The 22,070-nt window shown below is 40.1% G+C and overlaps 1 protein-coding gene across 1 annotated transcript in view; it reads left to right on the forward strand.

The window, feature by feature from the left end:
* The window catches only part of GPC4 (glypican 4), a 214,880-nt gene that overhangs the window by 117,195 nt on the left and 75,615 nt on the right, over positions 1 to 22,070 (forward strand).

Consider the following 22,070-nt stretch of genomic DNA (forward strand, 5'->3'; position numbering starts at 1 on the left):
AAACATCTCCATGTAAATTGTTTAGAAGTAGACATGCTCGGTGTAGCTACTTTTATACACATATATCTGCGTTTAATTTTCTAAGAGCCCTTTTTCTGCATGTAAATCATTCAGTACTTACAGAAAGTGCTTTCTAAAAGTATCTGCTTTAGCTTTGTCAGCTGTGCTCCGCCTGATATATTCTTTTGTATGGTCATGTTTCGCTGTTCTCTCTCTCTCTCTCTCTATACTAACTTGCCACTTAGAGGGAATAGGTGTGGAAGGTGTCAGGTTTATATAGGAACTGCTTCTGGCATATGTTGCTTATACAGACAGTTGCTGTAGCTGTGTGCCCTCAGCTTACATACACTTGGTTGTCACCTATCAAATGAAACCAACATGGCCGTGGTATTCAGAGTGAATACTGAGAACAGATTAAGCCTCTGTCAGCAACTGAACTTTGCTAAATTGGGAAATCTGTCGATTTAAAGGTTGGCAAGAGAAGAGAGATTGTGGGTTAAGATGGGAGTTGGTAACCCATTTCTCTTGGTGGATTTTAACCTACAGTGTGGGGTAGGGGGGGGAACCTTCTTTTAAAATCTTAGTGGACCTGACTCTTTTCACATATTGCAGTATCCATCCACAGGGCTGGCCGTATCTCGCGTTTTATTCTCTTCTCATGAATCCTTCTTAATAGATATTGGTCACTTGCAACTACCTGCACCTGAAATGGGCCATATATACTCAACTGTAAACCGAGATCAAGCATGGTACCGGAAGATTGGAGGGTGGCCAGTGTAACACCGATTTTTAAAAAAGGTTCCAGAGGTGATCTGGGAAATTATAGACTGGTGAGCCTGACGTTGGTGCTGTGCAAAATGGTAGAGACTATTGTAAGAACAAAATTCAAAAGCATGGATTAATGAGACCTAGCCAACATGGATTTAGTGAAGGGAAATCTTGCCTCACCAGCCTATTACATTTCTTTGAAGGGGTGAACAAACATGCGGATAAAGGTGAGCCAGTCGATATTGTGTATCTGGATTTTCAAAAAGCGTTTGACAGGGTATGTCATGGAAGACTCCAGAGGAAACTGAAGAGTCATGGGATAGGAGGCAGTGTTCTATTGTGGATTAAAAACTGGTTAAAAGATAGAAAACAGAGAATAGGGTTAAATGGTCAGTATTTCAATGGAAAAGGGTAGATAGTGGGGTTCCCCAGGGGTCTGTGCTGGGACCACTGCTTTTTAACATATTTATAATTGATCTAGAGATGGGAGTAACTAATGATGCAGTTAAATTTGCTAACACAAAGTTATTAAAAGTTATTAAATCGCAAGAGGATTGTGAAAAATTATAGAAGGACCATATGAAACTGGGAGACTAGGCATCCAAATGGCAGATGATGTTTAATGTGAGCAAGTTCAAAATGATGCATTTGGCAAATAGGAACCTAAACTATAGCTACGTAATGCAAGGTTCCACATTAGGAGTCACCAACCAGGAAAGGGATCTAGACATCATCGTTGATGATACTTTGAAACCCTCTGCTCAGTGTGCAGCGGCAGCTAAGAAAACAAATAGAATGTTAGATATAATTAGGAAAGGAATAGAAAACAAAAATGAGGACATTATCATGCCTTTGTATCGGTCCATGGTGCGACCACACCTCAGATATTGTGTGTAATTTTGATCACCACATCTCAAAAAAGATATAGTGGAATTAGAAAAGGTACAGAGAAGGGTGACGAAAATGATAAAGAGGATGGGACAACTTCCTTATGATGAAAGGCTAAAGCAGCTGGGGCTCTTCAGCTTGGATTAAAGATGGCTGAGGGGAGATATGATAGAGGTCTATAAAATAATGAGTGGAGTGGAACGGGACATGAATCGCTTGTTTACTCTTTCCAAAAATACTAGGACTAGGAGGCACACAATGAAGCTACAAATTGGGAGCAAATATTTCTTCACTCAGTGTGTAATTAAACTCTGGAATTCATTGCCAGAGAATGTAGTAAAAGCAGTTAGCTTAGTGGGGTTTAAAAAAGGTATGGATAGCTTCCTAAAAGAGAAGCCCATAAGCCTTTATTAAAATGGACTTGGGAAACATCCACTGCTTATTTCTAGGATAAGCATAAAATGTATTGTACTATTTTGGGATCTTGTCAGGTACTTGTAACCTGGATTGGCTACTTTTGGAAACAGGATGCTGGGCTTGATGGACCTTTGGTCTATGCCAGTATGGCAATACTTATGTACTTACGAGATTTTTTTTTTTTTTGTCCTGAAAAAAGCTTATAGTCGAGTTGGAAAACATTTCTCTCCTTCCCTCAGGATGACGGACACTTCACTGTTTCCTCCTCCTCTCCTCCCCCCTCCCCACAGTGACAGCATTTCTCTCCCACTCCCTTCCCCTTCTGCAGTGACCAGCATTGCCCTTCTTACTGGTACCACCTTCTCAATGGCTTCCACTGACACTGCTGCTGAAAGTTATTGTGCTGGGCTGGGGCCTTGGGCGTCACAGCGTGCTCAAGCCCTGCCAGATGCCACGAGAGACCAAATAGGACTAAACTCGTGGAATTTTAATACTGCATGTTCTTATTAATTGTGAAACTCTCCCAAAGGATTAGTACCACCTATAATTCTTTATATTGAAAAAAAAAACTCCAATTGCTACAAGTGATAGTATCCAAATCCTAGATATTCAGGTAAATAACTTTAGATCTTTCTGTGTTTTGAGATTAAATTAATCTGTTGACCCATTTCTTGGTCATAATGAATTATGCTCGTTTGTACCTGTTCTGATAGTTAACAGTTGGATCATTGAAATGCAGTATTACAAGAAAGTGATCCGTTATAAACGGACTACAACAATTCAAGACACTGCTCTTAAAAAGCAAAAAGGTCTGACCACGTGACATCTCTTTTTATAAGAACAACATTGGTTTTCTATATTTTTCAGGATTAAATAGATTTTGGTACTAAACCATCCTGCTTTCTGTCAAAGGCCCATTTTTCTTTTTTGACCGACTTCTTCTTGTCAGCTGTTGGGTGTTTTTGTATAATCTCAGGGTAATTTGTCCACTATTCCTCATATAATAGATTAGAAAAAGCTAGTTTCACAACTTTCCATATAGCAGCTTCTACATTATGGAATCCTTGTCCTTCAAATCTGTGACATGAGACCTTCTTCAGCCATGTAGGGATCAGCACTGATTATGCTGGTTCTTTCATAGCTACCGGTTTCTCCCCTACTCTGCTCCAGGACCATCTTGGCACTACCAGGGCAGTGCCTTGGTGGTCAGAGCCAATATTCTGCACCTGATATTTCTACTTCTCACCCAGCCAGAGAGTTAGATGGATTTTTAGTACCTTTCTAAACAGTTCAAGGGTTTGGTCTTGTTTAATGGGTTGATATGTTTTTGTTTTTCTGTTTTGTATTTTTGTAAGATATGATTTTGGGGTTGGATGAAGATATAGGGGGTCTTTTACTAAAGATTAGCCTGACTTAACTGCCGCAGAGCCCATTTTATTCCTATAGGCCCCGCTGCAGATAACTCAAGGTAACCGCCATAGTTTCTTCCCCCAACCCCTAAATTAGTGGGCTCCTAAATTATGACAGATGAATTGTGTTTTTGTTTTCTTAATTTGTTATTCCTTTTCCAGTTTGTTAGAATGTTTTAATGGGGTAATTGTATGAAAGATATAAAATAATCTGCTGTCCTTTTCCCCTTGTTAGTGCAGACCTTAAGTGCTGTTAATTGCTGTTTTAACCAGAGCTAATTTAATCTGCAACCACAGAATGGATTATTTTGGAAAGTGTGTCACAATCCTAAACCACAATATGAAAGCCTTTAAAAGAAGGCAGTAAAATATTGTGGGCAGCTCTTTGGGGCTTACCCACTAGTGTTCAGTAGCTGCTTGTTGCATTGCCAGCTGTGAGATGTGGGTTTGTGTGATGCAATTTTTTTTCTCTTGCTACTTACAAGCCTATTTACTAAATACATTACATCTAAATTATATCTTACAAGAAATTTTGGTCTGGTTTCTGGTAACTTTTTTTTTCACCCACCAATGTATGGTGATGTAGAATTCAAGATTCTTCTATTAGCTTTTAAGGCTCTCCTAGCCACTTGGCAGTTAACCCTTATGTTCCTTCATGTTGTCCACGATCATTCGATGATCATTGTCTGGTCCTTCCCTCATCAGCTATTGCCCACATGCACTCTGCTAGACATCCTTCTTTTTGGCAGTGATGTCATGAAAGTCTTCCACTGGCACTATAAGCCGAGATGTCCCTCAGCAGTTTTAAAATGACACTTAAAACAAGTTTGCTTCGCTTGGCTTTGAAGGACTTATGATTGGGGCTGTAGAGTGAGCTGATCACCTATTTCTTTCTTTTAAATTCTATAACCACTATTTATATGTGCTTTCCTATTTGCAGTTCTTTTTGACTCTTATTATTTTAAACCGATTTGATCTATTGACCAAAGTACAAATCTGGAGTAAAATGTGCTTTCATATCAAAATGTTTAATGTATGGCTGGCTGTTTTTCATTGTGGCGGTATAAGATTACTGTTGAATTTTTCCTTATTGAGCTTTGTCGAAAGTGGTTTTCAGGCTCATAGCATCACGGTGGATTTTTATGGATATCTCCCTCTCCCCTTGACTTCAGCTGTGGCAGATGGGAGACACCACTGAGTCACCTTGTTTTCTGCAAATCAAACATGTATTGCTGTGGTATCAGTGTGAACTACTGTTAAGATGTGATATTTTACTGTTAAGCCCAGTTTAGGTCTCATTGCATAAGATGGGACCTGTGCTGAAATAGCATGGGTGGTAAAATAACAGATCATAACGGAAGCCCATGTAGGTAACTGTGCCCCTAAATGATCAAGTGACTAGTACAGTTATTCATAAAAATGTTCTCCTCTCCTCATTCCCCTGTTAAATAGTATGTTTCAGTGGATCACTGTGAACACAAGGTAACAGAACAAAAAAAAAAAAGTTGGAGGCTTATAGAAATGCAGCAACCAATTCAAACCTTAATGAAAGCTGGAAGAAAAATATTTGCGTAATCTTCATAACCTGAACCGTGAGTGATGTGTGTATTTATAGGGCTTCCGATCCTAGAGGGTTTATCATTATTTTGGAGACAGTTTCTTTCCCAGAGTAGGAAACATAGGAGCTCATTAGTTCAGTGCTTCTCAACCCAGTCCTCGGGGTCACACCCAGCCAGTCAGGTTTTCAGGATATCCACAATGAATATGCATGAGAGATTTGTATACCACAAAGGCAGTGCATGCAAATGTCACTTATATACGTATTGTGGATATCCTGAAAACCTGAATGGCTGGGTGTGCCCTGAGGACTGGGTTGAGAAGCACTGCATTAGTGTATTCATGTCACAAAGAAATGTTTGTGATGTTTTTGGTAGATTCCATTCAACGACCTTGGGAGCTTAGCCGAGTTTAGGTGCCAGAGCCAGTGGTGGGAGGCGGGGCTGGTGGTTGAGAGGTGGAGATAGTGCTGGGCAGACTTATACAGTCTGTGCCAGAGCTGGTGGTGGGAGGCGGGACTGGTAGTTGGGAGGCGGGGATAGTGCTGGACAGACTTATAGGGTCTGTGCCCTGAAGAGGACAGGTACAAATAAAAAGTAGCACATATGAATTTATATTGTTGGGCAGACTGGATGGACCGTGCAGGTCTTTTTCTGCCGTAATCTACTATGACCCAAAATACAGATTTCAAGTAGTTTTATGCTGTTAGCCTCCTTCCCATTTTCACCCCCAGCATCCGCTAGCAACAGTTATCAGCCTTCTACCTGAGACAGCAGCAGGAACGTGTGCCTTTGCTCCTGTTGCATTGTGCTTGTTTTAGTAGAGGCGGACTCTATGGTGTCTGGTTTCAAGACACCGTGATTGAGCGGTCTTTACATACACCAGTGTAGTTGTTCTTCATTTACATTTGTGTTCTACCATTCAGTGTATGACCCCTGAAGCAAACGGTCAAGTCCCGTCGAAACACTGCACCATGTCAAGTCAATTACACGACTGGTACTGAATAAAAATTGTTTGTATTACATTTGGATGTGAAGAGCTTTTTCCTTTTGTCCACCCCTACTATTTTGGTTTTCTGTTTGCACATTGCATTAGGGGTTCTTTACCTTTACTTTCGGGTTGTTTTCTGCATTGTGCTTGTTTGCCAGATCTGCTAGTGCCAGAGGGTTTAAAATAAAACAGGCAGTTTTCTATTCTCACATTTTAAATTCTCTAGTGCCAGTGGTAGAACCAGTGAAGAAAGAGATCGGTGGGCACAGGGCTATATTAAACTGCTCCAGTGATGATTAATTGCAATGGCAGCTTCTGGGTGATGCCATTGGGGGGGGGGGGGGGGGGTTGGTTTCCAGTTATAATTGAAAATTGGAAGTCCTGAATGTAATCACCATCAATTTTAATGCCATGGTGAATATACACCAACAATTTCACATCCAGTTCGGTAGTATAAATATTGCCTTGAAAGGTATGCAGTTTATTTTTAAGATACTTTTATTTTTCATTGCAAATGATGATACGGCTATGCATTTTCATGCTTTATGAGCTTTTCAACATCTCAAATATTTTATTTATTTATTTATTTGTGGCATTTATATACCCCGCTCTTTCCCGCTCGATAGCAGGTTCAGTGCGGCTTACAAAGTATCACAGAGATGACATAGTTACATCATAGGTGGTTTCCTCTAAAAAAAAAAAAAAAATAGAGGTGAACACAATGAGAGAAATAGCATTGAATCATCAACTAATCATGTCAAGTATGTTGCAGCTTCTTTAATTAGTTGGAGCAGTGATACGTTTTCTAAAGCAAACTTTCCCAGTGATTTCCAGAGAGCATTGTTCAGTTTTTACCATCCAATCAGCAGTCCCAAATAGGTTGAATCTGGAGATTCATAACCTCCTCCTGCTTTGTAAGAATGAATTATCTTCATTTTCCGGTGCTCAGACAGCTGCTTAGAATAGCCCATGGTGGTTCTTGCTGCTTGCAACAGCTGAGAGGATAGGAGGGTCATATTATTGGTTCAGTTGTGGGATTATCTTAATTTTCCTTGAATGTCTGAGTCACTAAAGCAAATCATATAATGATTTGCAGAAAGATGTTGTATTTAACTTTATGCTATGTAAAACGGTGTTCTATTCTGTCCACGTAAGGATTCGGTGAAACCTGTGATTTTAACTATAGGTGCCTAAACTTTTAATTCAAAACCAACGGATCTTTTTAAAGCAAAAGGGGCACTCAGGGAGGACAAGGTCATAGTGGAGAAACTGAATTAAGTCTTTGCTTCGGTCTTTACAGAAGAAGATGCAAGACATTTGCTTGTACCGGAAATGGTTTTCAAGGGTGGTGATGTGGAGGAACTGAAAGAAATCCTGGTGAACCTGAAAGATGTACTGAGCCAAATCGACAAATTTAAGAGTAGTAAATCACCTGGACTGAATTGCATACATCCAAGGGTACTCAAAGAACTCAAGCATGAAATTGCTGATTTGCTGTTAGTAATATGTAGCCTGTTGGGACTACGGACATTGTGACATCGATTTTTAAAAAGGGTTCCAGGGGTGAGAAATTACAGACCGGTAAGCTTGACGTCGGTGCCGAGCAAAATATTGGAAACTAAAGAATAAAATTATGGAACACATAGACAAACATGGTTTAATGGGACAGAGTCAGCATGGGGTTCAGCCAAGGGAAGTCTTGCATCACCAATTTGCTTCATTTCTTTGACGGCATGGCTAAAGGTGAGCTAGATTTTCAGAAAGCTTTTGATGGTGCTCCTCAAGAGAGACTACTGAGAAAATTAGAGTCATGGGATAGGAAGCAATGTTCTGGTGTCTATTAGGAATTGGTTATTGGACAGAAAACAGAGGGTAGGTTTAAATGGTCCTTTCTCTCAATGGAGGAGAGTGAACAGTGGAGTGCCGCAGGGATCAGTACTGGGACTGGTGCTATTTAACATATGTATAAATGATATGGAAATCGGAATGACGAGTGAGGTGATTAAATTTGCAGATGACACAAACTATTCAAGGTTGTTAAAACACGTGCGGATTGTGAAATTATTGCAGGAAGACCTTAAAAAATTGGAAGATTGGGCATCCAAATGGCAGATGAAATTTAATGTGGAGAAATGCAAGGTGATGCACATTGTAAAAAATCCGAATCATAGTTATCTGATGCTAGGGTCTACCTTGGGGGTCAGTAACCAAGAAAAAGGTAATCATTGTAGGTAATACGCTGAAATCTTCTTCTCAGTGTGTGGCGGCAGCCAAAAAAAGCAAACAGGATGCTAGGAATTATTAGGAAAGGAATGATGAATAAGACCAAAAATACTGTAATGCCTCTGTATTGCTCCATGGTGCAACCTCACCTTGAGTACTGTGTTCAGTTCTGGTCACCATAGCTCAAAAAAGATATCGCTGAATTAGAAATGGTTCAAAGAGGAGCCACCAGAATGGTCAAGGGGATGGAACTTCTCTCGTATGAGGAAAGGCTAAAGAGGTTAGGGCTCTTCAGCTTGGAAAAGAAATGGATGAGGGAAGATATGATTGAGGTCTACAAAATCCTGAGTGGTGTAGAACGAGTAGAAGTCAATTTTTTATTTGTTCCAAAAGTACAAAGACTAGGGGACACTCAAGGAAGTTACATGGAAATACTTTAAAAACAAGTAGGAAGAAATAATTTTTCAGTCAATGAATAGTCAAGTTGTGGAACTCTTTGCTGGAGGATGGAGTAACTGCGGTTAGCATATCTGGACAAGTTCCTGGAGAGTCCATAGTCTGCTATTGAGACAGACATGGGGAAGCAACTGCTTGCCCTGGGATTGGTAGCATGGAATGTTGCCACAATTTGGGTTTCTGCCAGGTACTTGTGACCTGGCTTGGCCACTGTTGGAAACAGGATACTGAGCTAGATGGACCATTGGTCTTACCTAGAATGGCTACTCTTATGTTCTTATGTTCATATATGCTTCTGTGAGCTTGTGGAGAGAAAAGGTGTAGGGTATTTAGATTATTATGGGGGTGGTAAATTTTCTGGATGTGTGTTGCCTGCAGTGCTGCTCTTGTAGGGAGCAGAGCTACTATGGGACAGGTGTCGTCTCGCTTCCTGCTGTTGGACGTATTGTCAGCTGAGGGTTGTAGGCTAAAATCTGACTCCCCCCCCCCCCCACCTCCTTCCAGCCATTCCCCACCTGATCTTAACATGCTAGTACTAGGCTCTTATCACTTCCTCAGCACGCTGTAAGCTGTTCTCTCCCTAGCGAAGATTTATAAAAGTAGATTGTTGTACTGGAAGTGAACATCCATTAAACGTAATTAGATGCTTTTTTTTAACAAGAGGTTAGGAAAGGGTAGGATTGTTTGCATTAGAGGTGAAATCAAAACTATGGTGTTTTGTTTCTATTCTTCAGATTTCTTTTATCTGTAGGGATCAAACTCTTGGGTCCTTATTGCATAGTGTGGTGCCAGCTGCAGGGTGGAGTGTTATTTCCCACATATACCTTTTCTGTAGAGGAACAAAGAGCAGCAAAAATGATATGCATTGAAAGGCTTTTTCATTCTTCAGGTTTATTTTAATCTTTAGCGTGATTTATTTTTTAAAGGAAAAATTCAGAGATTTGCGTACTCCTCATGGAATACTAGCTGAAGTTTTTATAGACGAGTGTTTTGTTCTCGAATCAGATGTGTGGTGGAGGAAGGTTCATGTTATGATGGGTTTACATGGGTATGTCTGATGTGGTAGGCTGCATGCTTAAGTGTTGTAGCGTGCATCTTTGTGGATTTGTCTGCCAAGGATCATGTGTGGATGTATAACAGCAGAATGGTGCCACGAGACTGGCTTTTAGAGGGAGAAAGACTCCTTAAAAGATATTTTTTGTTGTTGATGCTAGCCAATACAGTACAGTCTCGATTATCTGACGTAAATGGGATGGAGCTGTTGGTTAAGTGAAAAGTCAGATAATACGGAAAACAATGGTAACCCCTTAAAAAAAATGCATGTAAAACATACTTTATGCATAAATAGCAGGCATAGCGTATCTGTATTTAAAATACAGTATTGTTTATTACCAGCGCTGCTTAATGGCAGTGAGGGGTGCATGAAGGAGTATCAGCTGCAAAGCATGGTTCCCTTGAAGAGAAGCGTGGTCTCGGATCAAGCATGGCTTCCTTGCAGTGTGTGAAGCTGGAAAACTGGAAGAGAACGTGCGTACTTCTTAACGGCAACGTGATGACGTCACCGGGAGGGTTTGTCGGATATGCTGGATGGTCGGGTAAATAGAGACTGTACTGTAGTTGCAAATAAACATAGGGGGTCAGTTTCCTGCCTCCACTTCACTTGGGGCTTAAAGAATTTGTAGGAAAAATGTAATTGATATTAAGGCAGCTACAAAGGTATCCTGAATTTTCTAAACCTGATGACTAAATCTTCCTCAGACCGTTCTTAGTGCTGCCCCTGATTCCTGGTATGTACGGTATCATCTACGTTATAATTATATGTATGAGGCTCATCTGTTTTGGACAATTGAGCTAAAATCAGCAATATCTGGAAGGGTCAGAGGAAGCACACACACACACACACACAGTCTAAGGGAAAGTAGCCAAAGTCACTTATCTACACCTCGGTCACTGCTCGGCCTCATTAAAGTATGCTCTGAACCACATGGCCTAGCTGTATCGGAAACAATTGGGAAAAGCAACAGGAAGACAAACGCAGAAAAGCTCTTAATAGAGCTTTAAAAAACAAGCACCAGAGGCTCAGGAAGGTACAAAGAATGTACGACTGCAGTCTGCAGCAAAGCAGCCATATCCTGAAGCAAAAAAAAAAAAAAACCTAAATCCCCCCAGCTTGTCAATTTCTGGCCATTAAAGGAAAAAGTGACCTAATTGCTCCAATTGATTGTAACGAGAACTGTGCGGTTGTGCAAGTGGCCTTCTGGCAATATACTTAACCCTGGTTAGGAGTTACAGTTGCCCTTTGGGGAGAGGAGGAGTGGGGGCGGTCTCTGACTCTGGTTTTGACATTTCCTCCTTCAAAGAATGGCAGGCCAAGTTTCCACTTGTCAACCTCCCTGAGATGGGTGACCCTTGCTTCTGCAGGTCTGCTCCAGATCCAGCATCCTCCTAGGGTCATCACTAAGAAGAAAAAATGTCAGGCTCAGTAAGCTGAATAAGGATGTAAGCAAATAGCCTGAAGGGCTGGTCCATAAGTAGAGCAATCAACTATGTCTTACCACATTTCTTTTTTACATTTATTTGCTTATGTTTCATGTGCTACCAGGAAACTACCAAGAATATCTTAAATTATGGAGTCCTTTTACTAAGGGCTACGCTAGTGTAGGCGCGTGTTTTGGGCACATGCATATCCATTTTTCAGCGCACCTGTAAAAAAGGCCTTTTTAAAAAAATTTTGTCGGCAAAATAAAAATTGGCACGTGGCTATTTTGGGGCTGAGACCTTACCACCAGCCATTGACTTAACGGTAAGGTCTCATGCAGTAATCGTCTACGTGCCTAGAATGATGATTACTGCCCGGTTTCTGCTACGTGCAAGAAAATAAAAATTATTTTCCGGTGTGCGTATCGGACATGCGTAAAAACCAAAATTATCGCCCGGGCCTCACAGTAGCCGGGCAGTAACTCCAAATTGATGCAGCTTAGTAAAAGGGCCCCTATAAGAATTACGTTTTTTTAAATCGTGTATTATTTAAGGAAATGCATTGCATTTTACATTTCCATGCTACTGTTTCCCATAACAATGAGACCCAAAGCAGTTTACAACATCAATTTAAATATAGCATGATCGAAATACATTAAAAATTCATCTCTAATATCGGCTGTCCTCCTGTCACTAAGGAGTGAACCACAAATTTCAAACAAGTTTATCAATAACATATACTCCATCCCAAAAGGCTTGGGAGCAACCATATTAGTGAGAAGCTCACAAGCTTTCTCAGTGCCTTGGATTTTGAGGAGCTCAATGCTGGGTGATATCATAAATGAGATACACCATGTATGAACCAATTGGGTTTCATTGCTTTCGAGATTAGTTTAACTGTTCTGAAGGAATGTATAAATAAGGATTTGGGAAAGTGGCAGGTGAGAGATAGTAATTGGTTTGCATGGTTAAATGTGTGCATACTAGAATGTGCAGGGGTTATTTTAAAAATAAAGATCAAAATTATTGCCAAAAACAAGTGCTGTGTGAGCCACGCGGGAGTGCCCATTTCCTCAATAGAGTTTTTGAACTGCAGAAAGAAATTGACTAGATCTCATTACTGGATATTTGAAATTTTGCCAATTAAATTTGAGATTCCCCATTAAGGTAATATGTGTCCCTGAAGCAGGTGCAACCAAAACATGCCCACGTTAGGTAGGTGACTTTTGTACCAGCAAGTGAACTATACCAGGGTTGTCCAACCTCGATCCTCAAGGACCGCAATTCAGTTAGGTTTTCAGGATTACCCCAATGAATATGCATGAGATCTATTTGCATGCACTGCCTCCATTGTATGCAAATAAATCTTATGCATATGCATTGGGGAAATCCTGAAACCCAACCTGGTGAGGGCCGAGATTGGAAACCCCTGAATTATACATTATTAAAGAATTTTTACCATACTACTTTTTTCCCCAACTCTGTTTTCCAACTCAAAATTATTCCCTCCAGAATGTTCAAATATATTGTCCCCTAGTGTTTAAACCAGAGCTTCCCAAACAATGAGTCAGGACCCTGGGTGGACTCTCCAAAGGGTGCATCCATTATTCTGTTCCTCTGGGGTGGGGGGGGGGGTCACATAATTTACTGATATTTGGTTTGCTGTTCATTTCTAAAAAAATTTGCTTTCATTGAAGTGTGGGATGCTTGTGATTCATCTGGAGAATCAGTTTTTTGCTCACTCACACAATTTGAATTTGAATGTATTATTTCTAATCCACTCTTATCCAGGGCAGAGTAAAACATATATACATAAAATCAATTTAACAAAACGCAAAGACATAATAAGTTTTAACAACATCCAACAAAATGAAATTCCAGCCCTTCAGTGTTATCATAAGCTGTATACAATAAAAAAAATCTCTCAAACATTTCTTAAATGTAGACAAGCAGGTTTCACATTTAAACCGTGGTGACAGTTTATTCCATTCAGTAGGTCGATAGATGGAAAATGTGCCAGTCCGTGTAACCTCTAAATATGTGTGTTGACGTACAGGAATGACAAAGCTCACTTTTATGTTGAGATCTCAAAGATCGAGTCGGCAGATTTGCTGTTCGTGAAAACTGTTTACATTTATATGGTTTAGCACAAAAATCCTGTTGGTGTCATGTATCATTTACAAAACAGTTCAAGAATACACCATTCAGCAAACTAAACTAAACATAATCAGCTATACTAGACCATACTTAAAGGAGGAGAATCCAATCGAAGAAATACCAGAGGAAACTGGTGAAAGAAAAGGATAAGAAATAAAAAAAACGAAACATGCAGTGTGTCTATTCCATATTAACGATACCATTGGTTCTTTAGTATATGGAGGGCTGTGAAACCCCTCTACCTTCCAAGAAAAAATTGCAACTGAAAAGGTTCATAAAACACATAAGTATGTTAATCCAGAAAAAGTAACAAAAGAGAGGATCCAAAAGTACACAAAATCCAAACAGCAAAAAGAAGCACAATAGGGTCTTCAAGGCTGGAGCAATGGTACAATCTTTAATGAAGATGACCCAGACTGTACCATTGCTCCAGCCTTGAAGACCCTATTGTGCTTCTCTGTGATCCAGGAAAAGTAAACACAAGGAAAACTAACGCCTAAAGAAATAACATGCAGCTTAAGTGTTAGAAATTTCTTCCTACATAATTGAGTCCATTTAGATATGTGAGGAAATATGGAAATTTTTCCTCCAAGAAATGTGGAATCCGAGGGGTCTTTTTACTAAGCTGAGGCAAAAGGGGGCCTGTGCTGGTGTCGGCGCGTGTTTTTGATGTTCACTGAGGCCCTCTTTTACCGCTGCAGGTAAAAGACTTATTTCTTTAAAAAAAAAAAAAAGGCTGTGCGGCAAGTGAAGCACTTGCCACGTGGCTATTTTGACGGGGAGCAGTGGTGGTAAGGGCTCCTGTGCTAACCCGCCAGAAATGGCACACACTGGGGGGGGGGGGGGGGTGGAATCTACCACTGGACTGCTGTGGTAGCCTGGCGGTACTTCCAGTTTAGGGAGCCTGTGTTGGACTTGCTGCCGCTTAGTAAAAGCCCCCCCATCCCTCCAAGGAGCCTCTTTATCTTGTTGGAAAACAAAAGCCACCAAAAGTATAGATCTAGAGACCACTTCTTCCGTGGAGGTTTCCAAACTTTGAGTAGTAATTAAACTATCAGAGAATACATCCACAACATCTGGAGAGCTTGAACGTTGTCTAGGAACTGAACATCTGGAGAGCTTGAACGTTGTCTAGGAACTGGAAGATAATATATCCTATGAAGAGGCAGACATACTAAATCCGAATATTTAAACTTCTCCCTTAGGAATCTGTAAAACAAATCCTTTGGAGTTATTGTCATAAATCTAGGAAAATTAAGCAAACACAAATTTAAATGTCTCACATAATTGTAAGTATTCCAGTCTTTGGTGAACTAACGTTTTGTCCTGAGCCATACTAGCTCGTGTGGCTTGGGACTGCTGAAATTGAGACTAAAACAAGAATCTTTTCAGAATTAGATTTCAAGACTTCCTCACATTTGTGAATCCTGGGTAGACGAATAATTTATTTTTATTTATTAGGATTTATTTACCGCCTTTTTGAAGGAATTCACTCAAGGCTGTGTACAGCAAAAATAAGTCAAACATAAGCAATAGACAATTACAGCAGTAAAAATATTCAAATAACCATACAAAGTATGACATAGCGTGCAAGTTGCAAATGAGATCAGAAAGGTGCTTGAACATTATCTTAGCTAGGGTGAGGTTGAAGTTCCAGCACATACCGTGTAAAGAGATTCCAGTGCTGCGGACTTTGAAAGAGGAGAATAGATGGAACAAAGGGAAGACCCCTCTAACTCCACTCCCTTGCAAAGACTCTCCAAAACCAGGTCTCCATGTCGGGTCTTCCAAACCTGGCTCTGCCCGCAGTGAAATCAGCAGCAGAGGTATGCCCACGAGTCTTCCCTGCGACCCTGCTTCTGTCAATGAGTGACCCCGCTGGTGTCGTGTCTCGTGGTGGTTGAGGAGGAGCCAGTCCTGCTGGGCTGAGTGACGCCTCACTCCCAAGGCCCAAACTCTCCCTTGCGTTTCAGCCAGCTAGTGCACCCTGTAAAGTGGATTAAATGAAGCCAGTGATCTCAGCCTTCTTTAGTCCAAGGTTTGAGGGCAGCCAGGCAGCTGCATTGATCTTCCCTTTCCTCTTAGGCATTGAAGTAAATGGAAAACTAGCACCAAAGTGCCAGATAATGAAACAGCAGAAAGTAGGGAATACTGGAGTCTCACTGCAACGCCATCTTGGATCCTCCCCATCTTGTTGATATGTTTGCAGTACATCTATAAAACATGCTTTAGTACTGGTGTAAAATGACAAAAGTAATCCTTGAATGTACACTTAATTCAAGCAGAGCCAAAGTTTTTAATTTATTGTACAGCAAGTCAGCATTAGAAAAAGGACACTCCATGCATTTTTATCCAGGTAATGAGATGAATTGTTAGGTATTCTATAATTTGGGAACTCGGAATGGCTCATTAATGAAGACCAGAAATAGGCAGAGGGCAAAAATATAAGTACATCTTTGTACACTGGCCCTCAGACATGTAGAGGAATAGATCTTTTGATTAATCACAAGCTGAACAAATTTTCTTTGCATCTAGAAGTCAACTGAAGAACAAGAGTTAGTAGGCGAGACCTCCCTCCCTCCTGTTTCCACCAAAATTGAGAGCTGAGGTGGAGGGAAGGGAGATTTGGAAGCCTACTGCAGCTCCTTTTTAAAGCTGCCTTCCCATTCTATGGATATGTATTTATTTAGTAAATAATAACCAATTGTTCATTGATTTGTCCTTAGTACACCATTGCATAGTACTAGGAAAAGCACCCAGGCGTTAGCCTCCACCCCTTCCAAAGTTTTCTCCCAGTTTTGTTCTCGTAGGTCCTTCCTCTTTCCTAACAATCTTAAACTCTACCTTCTATCCCCCCCCCCCCTCCAGCTTCTTCTACCAGCAAGCTGGCCTCCCTCAGTTTCCTAGACTGACTAGCTAGCCAGCACCCGTGTCTCCCCTTACTTTTTAGTCTTCCAAAAGGCTGCTGCTGCAACTGCTACCATTTCTACCACCAAAACAGGAGCTTTCTCCTCTGTGTCACTCGTGTTTAGTCAGTCCAAATAAAAACGCTTTTAATTAAATCAAATGTATGAAAGGAACCAAAAGAACCAGCCCAAAATGAATGAGAGTGACACTGAAAAATTTTGCCTTGTGCACCTCCCTGGGGCATAGTATATCTCTGTATTTTTTTTCTTTTCCACTGCTGGTTGATCATTCAGTGGCTGCTGGAAGAATTTCCTTTCTTCTTCCTCGATCCGTTTTCTCCTCTAGGCTTATGGTAGACCCAATATTGCTCAGTTTTCCTGAAAGACTGCTCTGTCCATGGTCTCTTATTGTGGTGGACTGGATTTCTGATAGACAGCATATGCCATCCATATGTGTATTGTTCAACCATCTCTGTACATATATTGTTTCGTGACACTGACCACTTTGTTTTGCAGCACTGACCACTTAGTTGAGAATAACTCATATTCTTGTCCTGGATTTATATTTAAAAAAAAAAAAGCCTTTTAGAAAGGAGTCTATTAGGTTTACACAGTAAAAAAAAAAAAAAAAAGTAGTGTTGAAATTTTAATTATTTTCTTTTTTTTTCTCGTTAATTTCTTTTATTGATTTTCGATACAAATATAAGCAAGAGCTCACAACATAACAACAAGTAACATTTTACAAAGTATGGCAATACTGGAGCTCAAATGTAAGAAGTAGCTATCCATATCTAGGTTTAAATTAAGTTAAGAAAAGAGAGAGGTAGAAAAGAGGGAGGGGGGGGGGCTGGAGGGTACAAATCAAAGTATAAAGCATGCATAGGCCATAAAATACATCTAATTTAGTGCTTATCGTTGTACAGTGCCAAAATAAGAGAAATTTTAATTATTTTCTTAGATTTCTTTTTGATGGGACATCAAGCAAAAATGATTAAATCCTGTTTCTGTATTTGATTGTGTTATTTGTAGTATTTCAATTCTAGACATGTGCTAGTCACGTTGCTGTCACGTTGCCACTGTTGGGGTGAGTGCAAAGGGTAGGAATCTCAATTAGGAAGGTCACTACTCCGTAATGAAATACCAGTTAAACAGACTTCCAGGAAGAACAGTTGCTCAAACAGCAGATGCAGTTGTATCAAATCAAGCAATTGCTGCAAGTAATTTCAGTGTTGTAGCAGATTAGGCCTGTCATTCAAAGGTTCTGTCCTTGATGCCTCAGGAAAAATTGTTTATTTATTTATTTATTTTTAACACATTTATACCCCACATTTTCCCCATTAGTTGCAGGCTAACTTGAGACAGTGATAATTTTGCAGAAATGTGTACATATTTTCATATAGAGCAGGGATTCTCAACCCAATCCTCAAGGTACGTCCAGTCAGTCAAGTTTTCAGGATATCAGCAGTGAATATGCATGAGAGAAATTGCCAAACCAAGGAGGCAGTGTATGCAAATTTCTCTCGTGATTATTCATTATGGATATACTGAAAACATCACTGGCTTGGGAGTGCCTTGAGGGGACTAGGCTGATAAGCACTGAATTTAGACCACCGTCTGTAGCAATTTATAAAGGTACTGTAGGGTTGTTTTTTTTAAACTAATAATTACTGTTGCAGTTCATATACCAATTAATATCCATGAAACCTGAGCTGCTATTTTCCAAGTATAAGAGGTGAAAAAATTTCTACTTTCACCTTAGAATCCAGCATTACTTTTGTGTTTTTTTTTTTAATTTATAGAAGTCTTTATTAAGCATTGCAAAATCAATACAACATCTACTCATTTCGATACAGTAGAATAATCTACATTTCCACATAATCACTCAATGAGTATTTGACAAAAGAGGCTTCAGTTAAATAACAATGCTATAACAGATACAAACTCTACTTCAAATTTTTTAAATTTTAATACAGAAAATCTCCCCTACCCTTGTCCTACACTACTTTTGTGTTTTTAACCTTTTAATACTTTAATGCCTGGAATTTCCAAGCATTCCATTCAAATAGTCTTTAAAAAATGGACAGTAAATTTAGGCAGATGGGTTGCAAATTAAGGACCAGATTCAGTAAATGGCACCAAAAATCGGCGCTGAATGGTATTCTATAAAGAGGGCTCCAAGATGGGGGGGGGGGGCTTTTTATAGAATGGCGTATAGCGCCAGAATCGGCACTCCAGAATATTTATACCAACTGAAACCGGGTGTAAATCGCAGTGTGCAAGTTGTGCATGGATCCCCTGAATTCTAGAACACTGCATGCATTTTAAGGGAATGCCACTGACCCGCCCGTTGTTACACCCCCTTATCAGATCCACATGAAAACACTTAGGTGCTATTCTGTAATTGAGTGTGCAAGTTTGGTTCCATGCTGATCTGCTGTTTTTGGGGTGTCAGCATCTTGCTCCATTATAAAGCTTTTCCAAGCTGTAGTACATACCCCAGATTCTGTGTAGCATGACTAGATTTCTGTGCGGAAATCCAGCCGGACTCTATACCATTGTGCATAAACTAATTGGCTCAACAAGCTAATTAGCGTTAGCACTTAACAAGCAATAATAAGCACTAATTGACATTAGTTACAGTTTACGCATACAAATCCCTAAGCATATTCCGTAACACAGTGTGCCTAAATTTTAATGCGCGTAAGCAAAAGAGGGGATGGTTATGGGCGGAGAAATGGGCATTTCTTCCCTGTCCCTGCTTTTGTGAAGAGGGTCTCCAATGCTGACGAACCTCTCCTATCTCTAAAGATCTATTAAATAAATCCTTAAGAGGTCCTACCAGGATTTCTCTGAGCTCCCTCAGTATCCTGGGATTATCCCAACCCATCCCGTAGTTATGTCCACTTTTAGATTTTCAAGTTGTTTAAAACGCTTTCTTCTGTGATCGGTGCAATATCCACTCCATTCCCAGATATACCCTCGCCAATCAACCTCCGCCTTTCTCCAAGATTTTCTTCGGTGAACACTGAAGAGAAATATTTGTTTGAGCACATTCGCTTTATCTTCATCAATCTCCACATGGCTGTTCTCAGCATCTTTCAGTCTTGCAATTCCATTCCTAGCTTTTCTCCTTTCCCCAATATATCTGAAAAAGTTTTTGAAACCTCTCTTTACATCATTTTAGCCATTTTTTTTCTTCCGCCTGTGCCTTTGCTAGCCGTTATGTCCCTCTTTGCTTCTTTGAGTTTAATCCGGTAATCGTTAATGAATTAGAAATTAATGTGCACTGTCAATTTCTTCTCTGAACTATGCACTAAAAAAAAAAAAAAAAAAAAACTCAAACCAGACAGGAAATACCAGACATGGGAACTTTAAGCATTGCCTCATACTAATACTCGACAGAACATATGTTTGGGGTGGGGAGGTTAACTCCATCTGATCTTTCCTAGGATCTATATTATATACAGCTGTGTTAACCCATAAATCCCATGATTTTCCTATTAAGGAACTCTAAGAATGTCTTTTTTTTTTTTTTGTCTAGAAATGTTTGTCCCCATTTTGTTGTGTACTACTTTGAAGACTGATATCGAACTCAGCATATTTTAACCTAAAATGATTTCAGATTTGAACTAGGCTTAAGGGTTAAAAACATTACTCTGGAGAATAAAATCCTTAGTTATTTATTGAACAGTGGTTGCAATAGAATAGAAGCCAGAATTTGGATTAGTCACTGGTATGTATTGAAAGATAAAAAGTTTCCTAGGGTTTGGCTTTACTTGCCGACCTTAATAAAACACACCCCACATTTCAAGAATTCCTGAAGTATTTTATTATATTGAATCCAGACCACAGTTTAGATAATAAAATATTGGTGCCCGATTGTAAGGATGACAGCCACACTGTTTTACTGCTTTGATTAATTGGATGAGATTTTCTTCCCTTTTAATTGCAACACATCAATCTGCAATATGCCATCCACTGTCTATCAGTTCTTTCTAACTATATTGGGTTTTATACTTTAGCAATGTGTATGTGGTTTATTTCCTTTAGGATCCCTTCGACAATTACAGCTAGACTGCTGTCCAAGTAGAGAGCCCAAATTCTAAATTCTTGGAAGTGTGTTATCACGTTTTTAGTAAATGTTGAACTTTGTTCCTCAGTAATGTATTTCCAGGTTTGTGTTTCCTAAGGAAACAACAATCTGAAAAAGGGCCACATTTCTTTTGTGCAGTGGTACAGCTTGAAAAGCAACTTCAGGGGCTGGCTCGATGAGTCAGTGACAGTGAGAGCAGGGCTGGCCAGGTCTTTTTATATAGCAGAGACCCAGTGGCGTAGCTAGGTGGGGCGGGGCGCATTTTTAGAAAAAAATGGCACCTATGCGCATCATGCCAGTAAATATTTTTTTTCTTCCCCCTCCCTCCCAAGTCTTCAATCTTTTCCTGTCTCTTCTGCCCGCTCTCTCGACCGTGTTCGTAGTCTCTGGGGGAGAGGGAACAGTAACTGTTCTGTGGTTGGTTTTAGTGGCCATGATTTCAGAGTTCCAGAAGAAGCCCTGATGTCTGGCACCAACCAATGACCGCGGTCAAAATGACTGATTAAAGTAAATTGAGGGGGCGATATAAACGAGACAAACTCTCCAGAGAGTCACAAACAAATCTCATGATGACAGGTCAAATGTGATTCCAGCTGAGCTGGAAACAAAGTAGCAGAAGCAAACTGCCAGATTAGTGGGGGGGGGGGGGGGGGGGGAAGGATAGGTTGTAACATTTCTGTTTATTTATGATTTATTTACTGCCTTTTTGAAGGCATTTACTCAAGGCAGTGTACAGCAAGAATAAGTCAAACATGAGCAATAGACAATTACAGCAGTAAAAATATTCAAACAGTAGAAAGTATGGCATACATTACAATGTCAACACAATACGCAACAAAACATTTTAATAGACAGCATAGGGTGTAAGCAAATAACATGCCTATTTAAAATATGTAGAGTACTGCCGTTGAGTTTAAAAAAAAAAATCAGGCAAGTCGGAAGGTATTTACCATTTTCAGTTTTTTTTTTATATAAGATTGCACGTAATTTTGCATGATATGACTAAAAAAATATATTATTAATGAGATTGACATTTTCCAGTTTTGCTATCTCCAGCGGTTACCGATTGTATTCAATCACTTAGTTGAGTACACTTTAGGTTACCACTGGCTATTTCATAGAGGGGAAGCATAAAACCCAAAGCATTGGTTCTCTGGACTGCTTGCAGATATCTCTCATGAATATTCATGGTGGATATCCTGAAAACCTGGCTGGCTGGGGTGCCTTCAGGACAGTAAAAAATAGCACAATGGGCCTCAAAGGTTGGAACAATTTTATTAAAAGACCCTTCAGGTCCAGCAGGCAGATAATCAAATCTCCCGCGCTGTTCGATTAGCACTCTAAAATTAGCAGTAGTACAGGGAAACAACACCACAATATTTAAAGCTAATAGCATGCAAATTTAAGCATGCTATTAGCTTTGATTATGGGGCACTTCTGTGGGAAGATTGTGCCTGGGCATACGCCCAAGGCATAATCCTCCAGCAGAAGTTGTTTTGACAGGTCTGGGCTGTCAAAAAAAACAAAAAAGGCCTTGACCTGTCAAACCTAAGCCCACCTCCCAACATGAGGCCTGGAGTCTGTGGCCTACCTCGAAGTTGGAAGAGGGAGGGACCTCTTTAGGTGTCTCCTCAAAATAGCAGTGCCCTGCTCGGTGCATCCTGGGATGCACTTGGCGGGGCTTAACCTTGGAAGTTAAGCCCCACGCAGCGCATTCTAAGATGCATT

This window comes from Microcaecilia unicolor, chromosome 7, assembly GCF_901765095.1.
Source record: "Microcaecilia unicolor chromosome 7, aMicUni1.1, whole genome shotgun sequence".
NCBI lineage: Eukaryota > Metazoa > Chordata > Amphibia > Gymnophiona > Siphonopidae > Microcaecilia > Microcaecilia unicolor.